The following is a 19,977-nucleotide window of genomic DNA, read 5'->3' as shown; positions in this document are numbered from 1 at the left end:
TTTGTTTGTGTTATGATATCGGGATCATGTTAGAGACTTTGCAGACAGAGTCATGTGCATAAGATGTTCGTTGTGAGCGGCTCCATAAGCCGTAGTATTGTTATATGTGGTTTTACAGATTTTGTACGGTTATAGGTTCTGTGTAATTTGAAAAAGACATACAGTATGTTTGTTTTTCAAAAATTTTACTATGTATTTATGATCTGGCCGAGGGCCCAAAATGATTACGAGTATTGCGATAGTCGGAGGGTTCGCTCGGCCCTAGATAAGGGTCGGGTGCCCATCACACCCTATCGGAAATTGGGGTGTGACACATTATCATAAATTCAAGAAAACACATTAGGACCAAATTGGCTCCTAAAACAGCCCACACAATTATAGCTTCAACTTGGATCATTAAAACTTCATTTTTCTTCATAGAAACCACAACACAACAATCCAAACATACTAAATGAATTTAGTTCTTCCCTTCTACATAATGGTACATACACACGCGCCAAGTCTCAATATACCAACCCTCATGAATTTCATTCCTTTCTACATCACATAATCCATAACCACAACAACTAGAACACTAAGTAAAATCAATCCATTCCTTGTTATACCAAAACAGCCCGTACGGCCACACCCAACACACATCAATTCCATGATTTTCATTCATTTTCTACACGCTTACAACAACACATAAACATGTTGAATACAATTAATTCATCACTCCATACAACACACACCTACACACGGCCAAAGTACAACTCACGGCTACAACTTCAACATCATACCTTCATGTATTTCATTCACTTCTACATATCACAACATGCACAAATCATCCATAAAACATGTAAAGAAGATGAAACCTCACCTTTTCCATTGACTTCACCCTCCGCTAAGGTTGATGAATCGCAACAACGAACGATTTTCTTGTTCCAATAACCATTCCACGTTAACGAGGGCCTTTCAATTAGTAGGAAAGCTAGAAGAAAATATTTTTTTTTGCTCAAGACTTTTGGTCTTCATATATTTTTCTTGGCCATTTTTTTCTCCTCTCTCTCTCTTGATGCTTCTTGAATTTTCTAGGAGATAAAATGATGAAGATGACTTACTTAGTCATCTTTTATGTCCACACAAAATTTCCACATATGGCCCTATGGCCCACACACACACATGGCCATTTTCATATAATGGCCAACTTTTCATAATTCATTTCTAGTCCCAAATTCTTCCAACTTTCATTCTCTAATTTTTTCCTTATTCCAACCTTACCCTTAACACTCCATACCAGCAAAAGATGAATATGCAACTTATGCACTGAGACAAAATCAACAAAACCGGAAATTAAAAGTCTTGTCGCAACCAACTTAGAATATTCCAACGTACAAAGTACGGGGTATAACATCCTTTCCCCCTTTAGAACATTCGTCCTCGAATGTTCAACTAGTCGTATAGGGTCATAAGGATCTTGATTTAAACTTTTCCTTCTTGTAATTCCCTTTACTCAACTTGTAGCATTCTAGGCACATTATCTCGTGTCGTCTCTTAATCTCTAACTCAAAACCCTTCCTTATTCGTAATCGATCCTATCACATAACACTCCTTAACCCCTTACCCTCTCTGGTCCACTTTGTCCTTAATATTTCACAATTGGTCTTATCCATACATTCATATGCGTCACACTTCATTTTCCTCTGTACTCTTGTTTTAATCTCGCTATTACCATTGGCACGACCTTTCAAGTCGGATTACAAACCCGTATCTCATTCTTTTTTTATTTCTAAAAAAAAAATTTGGCAGAGTTTCCTCTACATTTCTTACTATCTCAAAACCTGTGCACAGGAAATACCAACAATGCCTCATAGGGCCAATATACATATATACATATCATATCATATCGCAGCCACGCAGGGCTCCCAATATCATCAACGGTATACAAATGATAAACATACCTCGTATGCCCAACTCAAACGGCACTTTTACACTTTCTTATTTACTTTCCCCACTTTAGTCTTCGGCTTGTATTTCGATCGTAAGTCCCATATCTTTGCCAACATACATCTCTCACACCTTTACTTACTGCGTACTTTGTGACTTCCAACATCATCAATCACTTCCTTCTAGCGATTGTCATTCTTAAACACCGCAATCACAAATCGGGGTATGAGTCCCATCTCCTATGACTTGGCTCTATGGCACGATCTCGAGAGATGAAAGAAGAGTAACCATCCTAAATGCCCGTAGCCTCTTCGTTTATAAATGTGGCGCGCAACACACCATAAACAAGACTCTCTTCGGACACGACTTTGCGAACAACCCCTAGGACGAACCGCTCGATACCACTTTTGTCACACCATTAATCCGATAGGGTGTGATGGGCACCCGACCACCTTACCTACGGCCGAGTGAACCGAGACTTTCGTAATACACATAATCATACCGGGCCGCAAAACGCGTCAAAATGCAAAAGGGAATTTTCAAAGAACATCATACTTTTCGTCTTTTTTTCAAATCAAATAAAATGCGTAGTCGTAACGAATCGTAACATAATGCGTGCGATATATCGGCTTACATAGCCGATTACAAAACAAATCTGCAACATAATGCATAATAATACATCGGCTTACGCAGCCGCTCACAAAACTGACATATCACACACACGACACTGTCTGCAAAGCCTCTAACTTAACTCCAGATACCATACGAAAGTACTCTGACTCGGCAGCGCTCCGGAGGAAATGGAGCTCGCCAATCCAGTGGAACATCTTCTCTAACATCATCTCTCATCCGCGGGGTACACTGCGCGGCATGAAACGCGGCCCCGAAGAAAAGGGGGTCGATGCGGAATATGTACCGAGTATGCAAAGCCGAAAATACGAAAGCGAAATCATAACCGAAGTAAGTAGTACCGAAAAAATAGTGCAATACGCGAACCCACAAGACTTACTTTTAAAACTTAATTCGTGCATATCCATATCATATCCGAATCATCGGGGGGACTTAGAAACATGAGTAAACAATCATCATACCATCATGTTATCATATATCACATACCACATATACACACACATCGCGGTCAAGTATCCAGCGGTCAATATCACACATACCGCGGTCAAGTATCCAGCGGTCAACATCACACATACACATACACATACACATGCACATACCGCGGCCAGGAACCCAGCGGTAATATCACATATACGCATACCGCGGCCGGGAACCCGGCGGTAATATCACACATACACGCGGCCGGGGAACCCGGCGGTAATATCACATATACACATACCGCGGCCAAGAACCCGGCAAATGTAACAACTTGAACGCACGAACGAATCGTGAGTAACCAAATACGCTTTAAAATATTTTCAAAGACTTAATAGGTTAATCAAACGAACCATCATTTGTAAGCCAAAACGGTAGTCAAATCGATTTTCTTCCGAATATCACTCGGGAATATATCAAACCGAACTTCCGAAACCATATTCACGTATCAAAGTCATAAGCACAAAAATCCTTATTTCAAACTCAACGAGATAAATAAGTAATCATACTCGGGGTCGGAGATAGTCAGATTGGATTCTTTCGAAAATAGGTCATTAGAACCAACATAGAAGGTCGCGGGACCCACGGACGAGCGTCAACCCAATCCGGGCCCGCCTACGAAAATTTAAGTCATTACTCGTCATAAAGTCATTTGCAAAAATGTCAAAGCAATCCGAGCTCTCTCTTGAAAGTTACGGACTTTTAGTTACCAATTTTTCAAAAACACATCGTAGATCATTCTCGGAAAAATTTAGTGTCATTCATAGTAATAAGCGCTCAACAACATTATAAGACGTTTCAAACGGACCTTAGAGTCATAGGCAAACATTTCCTTCTCATATCGTACGGAAATGAATCAAACAAACCAAATAAGGGGAGTCTTGGGACTTGCGGGCCCACCTCGGGTCGAGTCGAGGCGGCGGACATAAATTACAAACATTAGCCTCCCTAAAGCCATCCATAAAAGTTTCGAAGCGATCCAGATACGTTTGCAACAGTTACAAAGGTTTAAGCATTCTTTTGATCAAATATAAGGATTATAGTTCGGTTATTTGAATGAATAGTATGCAAAATCAAACTCGGATTCCCAAGAGCGAGAATTAACCCCGAGGTTCCGATCTTAGCCTAGTAGAACTAGGACATGCCAAAAGAAGGAAAGGTAGGCTTTACATACCTTGCACACACCTTATGCTCGCTTAAACTCAAATCTGTTTGCTTAATCTACAATTGGTCAAAGTTACCAAACATAAGTCACATGCCTTTAAAAGTTTATTCTTAGCCCTTATTTATCTACAAAAATTTGGGCGCATCTCCCCTATAAATCCAACATCCCCGAGAATTAAACTCGGCCAAAATAGCAACAACCAACCCAACAACAACATCAACCACATCAATAATTGAATTAAAACGCATTCTAACATTACTAATTCTTTTCCATACGATTCGACAATATTCCATGCATGTTCAATTCAACTTCATATATTCAAACTAACATCAACGTCCGCATATTCAAATACCAATCCAAAACCATTCAAACACGATTCAAGAACATTTCCAATAATCCGCAAAAATATTCAAACAATCCAAATAATATGCCATAGAACCCGAAACCTTCCCAACTCAACATGAACAACCATAACATATTTCTTCCTTCCAAATTCATAAACTTCACCAACAATCCGCACGTTAACAATATCATTATCATAAATTCAAGAAAACACATTAGGACTAAATTGGCTCCTAAAATAGCCCACACAATTATAGCTTCAACTTGGATCATTAAAACTTCATTTTTCTTCATAGAAACCATAACACAACAATCCAAACATACTAAATGAATTTAGTTCTTCCCTTCTACATAATGGTACATACACACGGCCAAGTCTCAATATACCAACCCTCATGAATTTCATTCCTTTCTACATCACATAATCCATAATCACAACAACTAGAACACTAAGTAAAATCAATCCATTCCTTGTTATACCAAAACAACCCATACGGCCACACCCAACACACATCAATTCCATGATTTTAATTCATTTTCTACACCTTACAACAACACATAAACATGTTGAATACAATTAATTCATCACTCCATACAACACACACCTACACACGGCCAAAGTACAACTCACGGCTACAACTTCAACATCATACCTTCATGTATTTCATTCACTTCTACATATCACAACATGCACAAATCATCCATAAAACATGTAAAGAAGATGAAACCTCACCTTTCCATTGACTTCACCCTCGGCTAAGGTTGATGAATCGCAACAACGAACGATTTTCTTGTTCCAATAACCATTCCACGTTAACGAGGGCCTTTCAATTAGTAGGAAAGCTAGAAGAAAATATTTTTTTTTTTTGCTCAAGATTTTTGGTCTTCATATTTTTTTTTCTTGGCCGCTTTTTTTCTCCTCTCTCTCTCTTGATGCTTCTTGAATTTTCTAGGAGATAAAATGATGAAGATGACTTACTTAGTCATTAAAATTATGAAGATGACTTACTTAGTCATCTTTTATGTCCACACAAAATTTCCACATATGGCCCTATGGCCCACACACACACATGGCCATTTTCATATAATGGCCAACTTTCCATAATTCATTTCCAGTCCCAAATTCTTCCAACTTTCATTCTCTAATTTTTTTCCTTATTACAACCTTACCCTTAAAACTCCAGACCAACAAAAGATGAATATGCAACTTATGCACTGAGACAAAATCAACAAAACCGGAAATTAAAAGTCTTGTCGCAACCAACTTAGAATATTCCAACGTACAAAGTACGGGGTATAAAAATATATATATATATATATATATATATATACCGTACCTGGTCCTTTAGTGAGGGGCTCGGTGAACAATGCAATGAAACTGTGCACGAATACATACCCGGCCCGGGACTCGATGAATGATATATTAACAGCATGCACGAGTAGAATATCATGAGCAACCATATACAAATTAAACCATTATCGGAGACTCAATAAAATAATCAGAATGAACCAACACTGGAGAATCAAGCCAACTATCATGTCACGTACCATTGAGAACTAGAATTTACTTGAATTATGTACGTTCATCATTTGCTCGTTTATGTAATTCATGCAAAAAAGAAGGAAAGGATAGCTTTACATACCTTTGACACTTAATCCGTGACTCGATATGTATACGCTGCCCGAAGTACCTCAACCTATATTAAGACGTTAAGAGCTATGGTTATGCTACGGAAAAGCTTAAAACGTATTTCAAAGTTAGTAGATTCTTTCTAGAAAATTGGGCAGCATTTCCCCTATATTGTTCACTTCCCTCACATTCAAACCAGCTCTAAAACAACTAGAATAACATCAACAACAACACGTCCAAGTTACCACATCAAGAACTAGCCAAAACAAGGTCCAAGAATGTCACAACCCAACCCGATGAGCCATGACTAGTGCCCGAGCTGGACACTTGTATACGAACCTGTTAGATATAGTCAGACTGAAACTAAGGACTGTATGGAAACTTGTAAAAGCAAGCTATAAACTCATAACGCCATATATCATAATGAACCTGTCTCCTGAGGAGTCACAACAACCCAAGACATAACGTAATACGCAAGCCGACAAGGCCGCCACTATATACGGAAATACCCAAAACGAACCATATCAACATAGCTGACCAAAACCTATATACAACCCACACATGTCTACAGACCTCTAAGAGTATAAAAGTGAAATATAACGGGACAGGGCCCCGCCGTACCCCTGGATATACATCAGTTTATATCGAAAGATCTATACCAAAATAACTTAGGCTCCGGAACAATGGAGCTCTCCAAACAGCTGTGCAGAAGTCCTAGGCTGGAGGATCACCCAACTGAGTATCTGTACCTACGGGCATGAAACGCAGCCCACCAAACAAAGAGGGTCAGTACGAGGAATGTACCGAGTATGTAAAGCATGAAATACACTAAAGAAGATCATGGGCAGTAAAAGATTACAAGCGGCAAGTATGATAATCAAAGATACCAATGCACATGTGCCTTACGAGATGAGAATCATGCATATCAATATCATATACCATACCCGGCCCATTATAGGACTCGGTGAATGAAGTCATATACACATATACCGTACCCGGCCCTCTAGTGAAGGTCTCGATGAAATAACCATATATATACATATATATACCGTACCCGGGCCTCTAGTGAGGGACTCGATGAACAGTGCAATGAAACTGTGCACGAATACATACCCCGCTCGGGACTCGGTGAAATGATGTAATAACGCTATGCACGATTAGAATATCATGAGCAACCATATACAAACTGAACCATCATCTGTGACTCAATAGAATAATCAGAATGAACCAACACTTGAGAATTAAAGATAACTGTCATGTCAAGTACCGCTGAGAACTAGAATTCATTGGAGTCATGTATGTTCATCGTTCGCTCATTTATGTAATTCATGCCAATAAGAAGGAAGGGATAGCTTTACATACCTTTGACACTTAATCCGTGACTCGATATGTATATGCTGCCCGAAGTACCTCAACCTATATTAAGACGTTAAGAATTATGGTTAAGCTACGGAAAGGCTTAAAACGTATTTCAAAGTTAGTAGCTCATTCCTAGAAAATTGGGCGGCATTTCCCCTATATTGTTTACTTCTCTCACATTCAAGCCAACTCTAAAAACAACAAGAATAACATCAACAACGACACGTCCAAGTTACCACATCAAGAACTAGCCAAAACAAGGTCCAAGAACACCTCGAAACAGCCCGCACCGCACGTACATCACTCCAAATCAGTCCACACGTTGCACATTCAACAATAATCAACATAACAATCACGACATACTCAAGTTATTCCTAATGATCTATAGCCACAACACATCATCAAAAATGACCTTATGATAGTCCAACAATTACAACCAACCAAAATTAACCTTTCGGATTACTAGAGGTACGTTTTAAACTTATCTTTTCTTTCGAATCGAGCGGCAACAATAATCAGTAAATATTATCCATATACAAGTAAATCCCATCTGTGACCTAACAATAACATGCCCCAAACAGCCCATCAACTACAACAACACAAATACTTAATCATAACTACACCTTTAATCCTTCAACTCAACAAGAACGAAATTTCCCTAAATACAATACAACAATGCCCAACAACCTCATGAACATATAATCCAATTCATATCTCAACAATTTCATATAAACAACTACAGCTTTAGATATCAAGATTCCATCACTTTTAACACATAATCAATAGCAACAATAACAACAACAACAATCAAACCCAATTTAATTGAAACAACTCCAATTCAGCCCAATTATGACACCAATGCAATCATGCATTTTCTTACTTCCAATTTCGCCTAATACGAATTAATCTCTCAATTACAACATCATTTAACTCCAATTACACTATAAGAAGAAGAAATCTTACCTTAACTTAGCTAGAACAGATCCTACAACCACTTGCACCACTTGCACCAATTGCACCACTTCTTCTTCCTTAATTAAATTTTAACGTTGCTGCCTCCTTTGGGATGTTTAGAACACCTCTAGGGAATTATAATTTTCTTTCCTTCAAAATCTTGAAGTTGGCCGTGAGCTCAAGGTGGCAGCCATGGCTGTTTGTGATTCTTTCTCCAAATGAATTTTTATGAAGATGAAGTGTATAACTAATTAGTCATCACTATGTATATATTGTCACGACCCAGCCCCGTGGGCCGCGACTGGCGCCCTATTTGGACACCCAAAACGGACTTTCATATCATATCATCATAATTTATCCTAGCTCAGATATCATGTTCCTCATTTTAAACAGAAGTGAAAATAAATGCCAACTTAAGCGGTCGCGCATACAAAATGTCATATCAAAGTCAGAAGAGCGGCGGAATGTACATCGCCGAACATATATACACATATGCAAACGTATGGGCCACTATGGCCTCCGGACCAAACGGGACTGCATTAAGATACAAAACACATACAAAACAAACACACATAGGGCCCTCGACCCACATATATGACTACAGGCCTCTACAGACTCAGAACAGAAACATATGACGGGACAGGGCCCCGCCGTACCCAAATCATCCAAATATACAGAAGCATATACATGGCAAAAACATATATACCAAAAGATGGGCTCCGGATCAAGAGGAGCAATCCAAGGTAGCAGGGTGTGTAGCCTACACTGGCGGATCACCTGAACGTATATCTGTACCTGCGGGCATGAAACGCAGCCCCCGAAGAAAGGGAGTCAGTACAAAGGAGGTACTGAGTATATAAAGCATAGAGTACAGAAATCCAAACCGCAAGTGAAATAAGAGTACAGAGAGAAAATACCAAATCGAGTATCAAAACCCGTACTAAAACATATGTATATAATACAAATCAAAATCATGCATAACGCTCAGGAACGTGGCCACCACCCGACGCTGGTGCCACAACACAGCATACTCCAGAAGGTTTCAAATCTCCGTACAACTCCGAACAAAACACATCATCACACACACATCACATCATCACACACATCATAAGCCATATCACAAAGATAACTCCATAAACGGAACCCGGCCCTATGGCGAGGTCTCGGGAACCGTAGCACAGCATACTGCCGAATTTATCATAAGGCGCACGATCACAAAGCCGGCCCGAGACTCGGCGATCGATATCATAATAGCATGCACGAGCAGAGTAGTGAGAGACTAATGCAATTTACAAGTACAAACATTTGAAAGGCGTAGCATAGACATATGGCGACAATCTAGGCAAAGTATGTTTAAGTAATTGAGCAATATGGAATCTGTCTCACAAAGGTATTATAATTTTTTTAATCGGATTCATAGTTCAAATACATCTTAGAACGTACTCGAATCATTAGAACATCATTCTTTAATAACTATAATCATACGCAAAAGTTTCTTTTTAACGTCATGCCAAATAAGTCGAATAGAATATGTGGAAGAGATCTTAGGGCTAGTGAGCCCACCTCGGTCAAGTCGAGGTGGCATACAAAATTCTGCAAACATTAGACTTTATGGAAGCATCCATGAAAGATTTAGAGCAACCCGAATTTGTTTGGGAAAGTTACGGGAGTTTTAACATCTTTCCAACGAACATAAGGAAGATAGTTCAATTATGCTGAATGAATGGTACCAAAAATCAGACTCGGATTTCCATGAACAGAATTGTCCCCGAGACTCAAATCCAAACCTAGTACACCTAAGACATGCCAAAAGAAGGAAAGGGTGAGCTTTACATACCTCACGCGCGTCTTACGCTCGCTTAAACTCGAATCCCGTTTCGCCTAGAATCTACAAACGGTCAAATTTACCAATTGTGAGTTATAGATTCTAAGAATTTAACTTAAATTCATATTTGTCTACCGAAATTTCGGCAAAGATTTCCCCTACTTATATAGCGTCCCCGAGACTTAGCTCGGCCCAATTTATCGACAACAACAACCCAAAGAATCCAACAACATCAACAACTATCGCAAAATGCGTTATGACATAAATAATTTTCTTTCTACATAATTCAATAACTTCCATCCCAGCTCCGCGCCATCAAACTAATATCAACATTTTCCATATCCATTAACTAATTCAAAAGTACTCAACCATAATTCAATAACATTTCAAGCAATACTCATGGGTTCAAGTATTCCCGCCAATTTCATATTCTATCCGAAACTCCTATAAATGCGACAAAACTACTAAATCGCATTGCCTTTGTCACGACCCGAACTACGGGCCGCAACGGGTATCCGGGGCTAACCACCGAACACCTCTCACTTTACTGCTTATCTGCTATCATCCATACTATATGCTCATAATCATATAAGAAAAACTGTCATTTTTTACGTAATGCACTTGCTTTTATAAACATAGTCCCTTCGGCTATTAAAATAATAATATACGCACATACACAAAAGCCATGGGACCGTACTACCAACACTTGCGTATCTACGAGCCTCTACTAGAACACCGAACATATGGACGGGACGGACCCCGCCGTGCCCAAAATACATGTACACAAAATAATGTCTCAAAATAGCACCTCCGAATAAGGGAGGGCTTCCGTAACTCGTCGCTAACTACGCATCGGCACCGTCTCCTTGTCTACCTGTGGGCATGAACACAACGTCCAAAGAAACGGACGTCAGTACGAATATTGTACTGAGTATGTAAAGCATGAGAAGTAAAGATAGAGAAACATAACGGTAATGCATGAAATGACATAAGATGGAAGACATTAACATTCTCTTCATAGTACTTACCTACTTTCCGTAGGGACGTTCCATGTCTATTTCGTCCTCGTATACATAAATTCATACCTTTTACTTACTTACCTTTCATATCTATTCACTTGTCATACTCATGCTCGTCTCACGTGCTTTGCACATACCTAGCCCTTACTAAGCACTTACATGGTATTAGCATATCCGTACTCTAATCACTGTCATATACATAGCATACTCGTGCTCGTAAAGATGTCATATGCTTACCTCATTCGCACTCACATGAACGTGATGTATATGGCATAATCATACATATAACCTAATTACAATAATGGAAATATCATACATGTATCATACTCGTATTCATATAGGTCGGTATCATTCATACTCGGCCCCTCTCGGCTCGATAGGCTCATGGTATACGTACTCGGCCCTCTTGGGCTCGATGAGCTTAATAGTATCCGTACTCGGCCCTCGCCCTCGATGCACTTGGTAGTATTCATACTCGGCCCTTCTGGGCTCGATACATATATATGTACATATACATCACATAGGGGTATCATGCCCTTAACATAGCTAGTCATCATCCTGCATTCATCATAACACATGCATAACTTATCATCTTGTCGCATTTATTTATACACATTTTATCATTATCCGTATTCGGCCTCATAGGCTCGACAAAGATATCGTATTCGGCCACGAGGGCTCGACCACATCACACATATCTCATATCGTACATGCATCATATGTTCATTACTATTTCTCGTTTCATAGTCATGTTGTGGCTTTGTTTTACTCTAGCGTCATCATATGCTTATCATAATTCACCATAGTATGCTTATCATCATATCATATATGCATAAGTGTATAAGCTGCCCGTCCATATAGGTACGGTGTAATAATCAATAGCATTAGCATCATCATTAGCCTGCGTCCAGGCATTCTGCGTCCAGGATATTACCTCATGCCGCCCCATATATATATATAGTGTGTATAGCGCCCGCCTTGGCGGTGACTCGCCCGGCCATATAGGCGCGGTGTGATTTCATCATATACTCATTACATCATGCTTATCATAACATGCTTATCATAGTATGCTTATCATAACTCATCATGGTATGCTTGACATCATATACTTATCACAATACATGCATAGGGACTCTTAGCTATTCATACTTTATCAAGGTGACGTAAGGTCGTGGACCCCCGATGTCATTATGAGCATTCTTACGTATTCTGCCTCACCTTGAAGGGACAAGCATAAGGTGAGTGTGCACAATGATCAATATCATTAAATTACATAAATGTCATCATTAGCTTCTTAGAGGCATCATATCATAGGCTATAGCATTTCTAGACTTTAGCTTGCTATCATCATTTTCGTATTCATCTTATATTTCTTATCTCGTATAGCTATTCATGAATGAGGATCTTTACTTTCTTAGACATAGGAACATTCATAGTGAAGAAGGAAATTCATGCCGTAGGACTCATGCCTTGGAAGAAAAGAGTAGCCTCACATACCTTTTCCATTTAGCTACTCCATTGCTGGCTCGTCCTCCTTCAATGCTTGCGTCTCTACCTTCAAGAGGGTTCGTATCGTCATTAGCTAATCAATTACAAGGACGTACTTCTTAGGGCTAAAGAAAATCGGACAGCGTTTCCTTTGTTTGTACTACTTTCCGCCATATTCCATATCAACTCCCAACATTCATAATAATCATCACAATATCGTTAACAACAATCATCATTCATTCATCTTATTTGCATTTCATAATCTCACTTCAATTTCCCATAATCATGACTAAAAATCCATCGTCGTATTCTTTCGTACCCAATGCTCATTTCATGTTCTATAGGTCATTTATAACATATTTATATCCTCAACATATTCATTTCCACGATTCAATCCACTACTAATCACTAATGGCATTATCCATCCATTTAATGACCCATTTGTTGTACTCTTCTACAATCCATGAATCTTAACTCAATAATACTTCAAATAGCATGTAAAGTTCATGAAACTTACCTTAAATGATGGAGGAATAAGCTTGGAGTGGTGATTCACCCTTAGCACCAAAACCCTAGTTTAACTCTCTTAGGATTTCTTGACTTGGAAGACTTTTAATGGGTTTCCTTTACTTGATTCTCTTGATTTCTTGTTATTGATCCTTGATTTCTAGGGATTTCTCATGGATGAAATGTTTGGAACTCTCTAGAGGTTTCTTGAAGAAGAATGAAATAAAATGAGCTTAAGTCCCTTTTAAAAATCCCAAAATCTGATCTTTAATGAATTATTGTCGGGATGAACAGTGGTCGTAAAGCACCCTATTTGGACCGTATTCCGGTTTACGGTCCGTCCTCCATGCACGTATTTAAGCTTATCAAAACAGAAAGGTATGCTGGAGATCATGGCAGTTCACGACCCAATTTACGGGCCGTATTTCGATTTACGGTCCGTCTTCCAGTTTACGTCCAATGCCGTAATGCACCCGCAACTTTTCACTGTACGCTCACGGGGAAATTTCCGAGGTGTAACATTCTTCCCTCCTTTGGAACATTCGTCCTCGAATGTTAAATCGCCGGGGATTCTAGAAAAATTCCGCCAGAGTTTCCCCTGTAATACGGCACTATCACCCTGTCACAATAGCCCATAATATCATTGCCTCACAGGGCCACAATACAATCAACAATGTAGATTGGCTATACACGACCCCTACGCATAAAAGAAAAGCATACCTACCTTATCATCCAGTATTCCCTCATATAGCTCTTCCGGGCTAAAATAAGTGCAGATTATCTCGTGGGGTCCAATATTTTGTTTCACAAATAGGGGACATAATATCTGAGTAATGATGGAAATAGGGATGTTCAGATACTCTAATTATTACACTTCATTTAATGCATCCCTTTCTTACCCCATAATGGCATCAAATCTTACATGGTTTGCAACTCTATCTCGCTGGGTTCATTGGCGAAGTATAATTGCTTGCAAGTCGCATCATCGCTCTTGGGCCTTCACAATGCGTATACACCTATACATATACGTATATCCACATCCATACACATATTCGTGTTCGTAGCCATATCGCTATTCATGATCACATTCATTTACATTACCATATTCATCGCATTTCTATATTCGTAACATATTTGTACTCATATTTGTATCGTTCACATATCGTATATATCATACATGCTTAATATATTCATATTCGTATTGATTTCGTATACATAGCATTCATATAACATTTACATAACATACCCGACTATAAAGAATCGGTACTCCACATACTTGGCCCGGCCAAGGCCCTTTGGTCATCCGTACCTAACTATGGTGCGTGCTCATCTTCATGTATACATATTCATACACATATATCGTACCCTACCCGGTCATACAAGCTCGAGGTTTCCATAATAGTCATATATAGGCACATATACATATAAGATCATAAGCATCTCTTAACATCGTTACTATCATCGCTTATCACATCTATTTGACACGTCTTAGGGTCTATCGTTAACTTCCTACACTTGCGTTCCTTTTCCTCGCCCCCCCCCACTCTTTTCGGTCTTGCCTATACCATTTTTAAATTCACGGTCTTGCCTTCAAATCTTTAATTCGTATACCTCTTACTATACCGCGTCTTATTCACTTAGTTTCGATGATCCATAGCTACGATAATCCATATGTGGAGGCTTAACATACTCGTGTCTCTCCCTCTTCTCTTTACTCTATACATAAGTAGCTTCTTATAGTCGTAACTCATCATCATCGCTATCATCGCTCTTCACATCTGACTTCCTTAAACTTGAGAACCATAATACCACATATCATTCTTTCCTCATTACCATCGCTACCTAATATAACTTCTCAATTTATACTTGCTTATTGCTACAATTATTTATTCTCCTTTAGCACATAATCAAAAATGTAGATATACCTGTGACGGCATCGGGGAGTGACTCTGGATCCTGTCGCTCAGCCAATGCATACGTACGATGCTGAGGACCACTTGAATTAGATGCTCTCCCCCGTTCTACCCCGCCTTCCCCTTTAATGTCAAATAGTCTCGCCCCGCGGGGCGTATGGATAATGAAGACCCGATCGCGGACCCCGTGGGCCGGACCGTACGCCGCCACCTCGAAATGGGCACTCTCTCATAATATGACCTCGATCGGCCACAACTATAGCAAACATCCGACCCCACTCGACATGGTCCCCAATGTTGCTTACCGCAGCAAGTCTTTCAATGGACGATCTCTTCAATCACTTTATACCGAGAGCCCGATTCTAAACTCGACTCGGTCCTAATGAATGGAGTAATCGGACCCCCGGCAACGAGTGCCTAGAATATGACTTCCTCGATCTTCCTCTATAGCCGCTATCGGCACCCATGGATCTGGCTCTCTTACTTTGCCCCTTATCACCTTCACGTCCACTCCTTTGCGGCTGTTGTTGCCCTTCTAAATTTTGGGCATGGGCTTGAATGCGGGAAATATCCATCCCGTCTTGCAATGAAGCCGTTAAACATTCTTGATATAAATGTGGCCCTAAGCCGCTCACAAATCGTGCACCCTATCCCCCATGTCGCCCACCATGACCGGAGCATATCTAGCCAACGAATTAACCGAAGGCTATACTCCCGGCACTCATATTGCCTTGCTTTAGATTAAGAACCTATCCGCTCTAGCTCGGCGGACCTCGGGCGGCAAATGTGACGGTGTAGGCATCTACAAATTCTAGCCAAACCGGAGGGGCACATTCTCTTTTCTTGACGATCTCCGCAAGTCATACCATAGAACCGCCACATCTCGGAGTCTATAAGATGCTAACTCCACCGATTCGGTTTCGCGAGGCATGGATAATCCTCAATGTCCTCAACATTTCATCAATAAAACTTTGAGGGTCTTCATCAATCCTGGCTCGACCCGAAAACTCCGGGGATTCATACTCATAAAATCACGAGCTCTAGTACTAGCCAAACGATCACTGAGCCCACATTCTCGCTCGCTCGTGCTTGGGCGGCAACTAATCGTGTCAATAAGTTAATGGCCTCGGCCACTTGTTGGCCTGAAGTAGATGGTGGAGGAACCGTAGGCATAGGAGCTGGAGCTGAAGCCCCTTCTTGCTCTTCCGTAACGGGCGGAGTAGTGGAGGTGTTATATCCCGTATTTTGTACGTTGGAATAATTTAAGTTGGATTGCGACAAGTTGTGGATAAGACTTTTAATTTCCGATTTTATTTTTGTTTTAATGCACAAGTTGCATATTCATCTTTTCATTGGTATGGAGTGTTAAGGGTAAATTTGGAATAAGGAAAAGTTTAGGATGTTGAATAAGTTATACGATCGTATGGAGTTTTGGACATATCCAGGTATGCAAATAAAGAGATCGGTGTATAAAAGTTTTAGGTCTCGAAATAATTTCCGCGATGATGAAGGATCGGCGTTGCTACAAGAAGTCTGCTACAAAAGATCGCTTGATGACTTCGGAGCAGCTATTTAAAGGGCTTAACCCCTCATTTTCAGCCAGAAAAATCAGACCAAAAAAAAAAAAACATTCCCAATATTCTAGAAAATTCCCCAACCTTCCACCACCAACTTTTAGCCCGAAACCAGGTATAATTCCCAAATTCCGGTCCGCACAACAGATAGTTGCGACTTCAAAAGCTGCGTATTGAGGCTTTGTGGCTTAAGTTCAAGGTGGAGGAGTAAATATATAGCATTATTATCGAGGGAAAGGTATGAATCTCTTTTTATTTGTGTTAATATTGGTTTATTTACGGAGAAGGAGTCGTAAAATCGTTATAAAATGGTTCGTGATGGAAATATGGGACAAACACCATATGGAATGTTTATGAAGTATTTTGAAGTTGGAAATATTATGGTTAATGTTGGTATTGTTGGAATTGTTGTTGGTATAGTTTATGAATTTGGAAGAAAGAAATGTATTGTTGTTGTTCCATTGAAATTGGAAGGGTTCGGGTAGTGTTGCATAATGGTTGGGTTGTTTTGAATTAATTGTTGATGTTGTTAGTATGATTGTTAGTATTGTTGTTGGTTTGGCCGGGTTGAATTCCCGGATTATTGTTGATTAAAATTTGCCGAGTTAGATTCTCGGGGATGGTATATTCTAAGAGGAGATGTTTGCCGAAATTTCGAGATATAAATGAATTTGTTTGAAGGATTGAGATAAGTATATGGTGATGAGTCTAATGATTATGTCAACTCTCTTGAATGTAGACCAACAAGTTTGGATGGATAGCGTAGATAGTAAGGCGCGGCATGTATGTTAAGGCTCGTCCCTTTTCTTTCTATGGCATGATTCGTATGTCGATTTTATAAATGCTTCCATAACGCACTCATTCCCAAAAGTTAGAAGTAATGGTTCCAAGGTATTTTTCCTTCTTAAAAGCTTATAAAGGTTTTCCAAAATATTCATTTTTCTTCAAAAATCCAAGTTTTACGATTTTGAAAGTTTTATGACTAAAACAACGACTATGACTTTATGACGACAATGATGATGCTAGACATGGGAAAACGTATATGACGAATATGTCAAGGATCTCGTTCTTACCATGAATATGACGATATGAAATGTTAAGCTATTTTTGAATAATGACTATTTCAAGGTTTCAAAGTATATGAAATGATATGTCATGATTCTGCTTTTATGTTCCCGTGATGTTATCCTTTATTGTTAGTCTCGCCTTATAATTATCGTTCCTTCAAGGTGAGACAAAGCGCCCATGGTTGTTCCATATTGCGATCGGAGGTTTCCGACCTTACGTCCCTCCGACGGATACATGACTTTCTTTGGGCTCTCATGCATGCCATACCTGTATATGGGTTGGGGGGATGGGATACATGTATATGTGGGGAATGGGAAGGGATACATGTTTCATTGCCACCTGGTCAGCTGGCTTATCATCCCGGACGCGGGATGCCTGGACGCGGATATATGGGCGAGCCGACGTATTTCGGCGCTATGTGGGTGAGCCGGCTTGTTCGGCGCTATGATACCATATGACCGTACAAGCATGCATGGCATCCGCCCAGGGGCACTCATATGCACGGAGTCCACGCCTTTTTACATGATATGATTCCTATGCACGGGTTACGGCTTTTTACGATATGATCCCTATGTACCGGTTACGGCCTTTACATGATATGATCCACATGTACGGGTTACGGTTTACATGATATGATCCATATGTACAGCTCACTCCCCGACACATGATATGTCTCATATGTACGGATACTCTCTCTTACATGATATACTCTACATCTCCATACCGTTGTTGCACATGATTACGTTTCTTTCTATGTTACCATCCATGCCTTACATACTCGACATTGCTCGTATTGACGCCCCAAGTGGGCGCTGCGTTTCATGCCGCGCGGTGCACACCGATGAGTAGAAGCCATTACGAGACGTTCCAGCGGATTGGCGAGCTCCACTTCATTCCGGAGTGTTGCCGAGTCGAATATCTACGCTACAAAGATCCGGAATAAAGTTAGAGACTTTGCGTACGAGTCGTGAGTCTAGAGTGACAGTTTTGAAAACGGCCCCACTAGCCGATGTGTTTTATTATACATTATGTTACAGGGTCCTTACGCTTACAGACCGTGTTTAGTTTGAAAAACGACGAAAAGATTTTGCAAATTTTACTATGTATTTTACTTTCATTTGATATAAGTATCCAAAGAGAATACGTGAGTAATACGAGACAACGGGTTCGCTCGGCTCTGAGTAAGGGGTCGGGTGCCCATCACACCCTAGTGAGATCGGGGTGTGACAGGAGGCACTAGATGGAACCTTATCATGTGATTCGCTGTCACGACCCAACCCCGTAGGCCGCGACTAGCGTCCGAATTGGACACTCATACGCTCCTGATAATCAGAATCAACATACTAACTTGCATAAATATAAATAATCACATATGATCTCAGATTAGCGCAGAATAGCCAACAGATTATCACAAAATAGTCAACATATGTCGGAAAGCCGGCTAGGCTGTCGAAATGTACATATCATATCAGAATAGCCGACAAGGCTGCCACGGCGGGTAAAATCGCCCAAACATATATCACACATATACATAACTGTACAGATATAGCTACACCCACAGACATGTCCACGCACCTTAAACAGAAAGTAACAAAATCATATGACGGGACGGCCCCCGTCGTACCCCCCCGAATAAATATATATACATATGTATCAAGAAAGTATATATACCAAAATATCAGCTCCGGACGAAGGAGCAATCCCAGAAAGCCGAATAGGTGTCCTACGCGGGGATCACCAGCCGAGCGTTCGCATCGCGGGCATGAACGTGCCCCCGTACAGGGGTCGGTTGATGGAATATGTACCGAGTATGTAAAGCAAAAATACGTAACCACAATAACGAGAATACGTAAAATAGATATGATATGCAAAATGTCAAATATGTAATTAAAATATAAGTCATGCATAGGCTCTTAGAACGATGGTCGCCCGCCTGTCGATGGCGCCATACCACAGCATCACACCAGAAAGTTTCATATCTCCGTAACCCGACATATCCCCGTAACACATCAGAGCCAACCATAACACCATACACAACATAACACCAATATAAACGGAACCCGTCTCTCTAGCGAGGAGCTCGGGGAACCGTAAACACGAAAG

This window comes from Lycium ferocissimum, chromosome 3, assembly GCF_029784015.1.
Source record: "Lycium ferocissimum isolate CSIRO_LF1 chromosome 3, AGI_CSIRO_Lferr_CH_V1, whole genome shotgun sequence".
NCBI lineage: Eukaryota > Viridiplantae > Streptophyta > Magnoliopsida > Solanales > Solanaceae > Lycium > Lycium ferocissimum.
Note: the sequence above shows the minus strand (reverse complement) of the source record.